The 1,214-nt window shown below is 41.7% G+C and overlaps 1 pseudogene; it reads right to left on the reverse strand.

Moving 5' to 3' along the window:
- Window positions 1–445: 445 nt before the first annotated feature.
- On the reverse strand, window positions 446–969 carry LOC114500373 (annotated as a pseudogene).
- Between the last annotated feature and the right edge of the window lie 245 nt (window positions 970–1,214).

Raw genomic sequence — 1,214 nt, forward strand, 5'->3', positions numbered from 1 at the left:
ATGTAATTTTGAACACATTTTTCTGCAATTTTATCCCTCATCATTGTTTTTAAAATTTATTCATATTGATGTATATAGTTCCACTGCATTGATTTTAACTATTGTATCATTGATATTCCCATGGATGAATATGCCACAATTTATCCATTTTCCTATGGGTTGACATGCAAGTTAGTTCTAATATCTTGTTCTTAAAAACATGCAATAACCATTCTATACATGTTCCCTTAAGCACATGAGGAGGAATTTCTCCTAGGAATAAAATTATTGAAACAAAGGGTTTAAATTACTTGGATATTATCAAATGGCCCTTCAAAGTGGTTGTGTTAACTTATACTCCTACCAATAATATGCATAATGTACTCTTTTTTTTAGCATCCAAAATCTTTTTAATAACAAGGGGTTAGTGTTTATAGCCCCAGCTGGCCTATGAGCCTCCTATGTGCTAGAACTTCTGGCTCATGGAGTACATGTAAGGTTTGGTGCAGCTGTGAAGGGTTCCTAGGGCCTTGCCAAAATACCTGTATACCTCTTGGCCCTTGCTAGGACCAGAGAGGAGAATGGAGCCACAGCCCTTAAGAGTGTCCAGGGCTAGCTGGCTGAAGGAGAGGATCTTGCTTCCAGCCTTAAGGATTAGGCTCCTGGTACAGCTTCACCCACAAAGTGCACACGCCTTCAGTTTGGGCACCTCCTGGACATGCATATCATGGGCTATAGTCCCTACAACCACAGTGGTTGTGCCCTCCTGGCCAAGAAGCTTCATCTTCCAGATCACTGGGAAAAGGACACAGGTGGCTAGTTGGTGCCACTCATGAACAGCTTCTTCAGCACCACTTGGTTGAAGATGGAGTTGGTTCATCTGACCAGAAACCTGTACAACTTGACCAAAGGCCTTAGGTAAGTGTCCTAGCTCTTGATGTCCTTACACCAAAACTTTCAATCTTTGTTGTGGTGGATGTCAACTCCCATGATGGCACCTCCTACTCTACCAGGTCCAGAAAGTGTAACGTACTCTTTAAGTGTAAAGAAATATATATATTTATGCATGTATCAGATGTATATGGTGAGTATGTCACATGTATGCATCAGGGATCAAAAGACCTGAGCTTGGATATTCTCACCTGTCTCTCCTTCCCTCTCTAATTTTCCCCAACCTTATTCCTCTCACCTTCCTGTCCTTCTAGGCCCTGCTCAAGTTCTTCAGAAGGCCTTCT

The sequence above is a fragment of the Phyllostomus discolor genome, chromosome 6 (genome assembly GCF_004126475.2).
Source record: "Phyllostomus discolor isolate MPI-MPIP mPhyDis1 chromosome 6, mPhyDis1.pri.v3, whole genome shotgun sequence".
NCBI lineage: Eukaryota > Metazoa > Chordata > Mammalia > Chiroptera > Phyllostomidae > Phyllostomus > Phyllostomus discolor.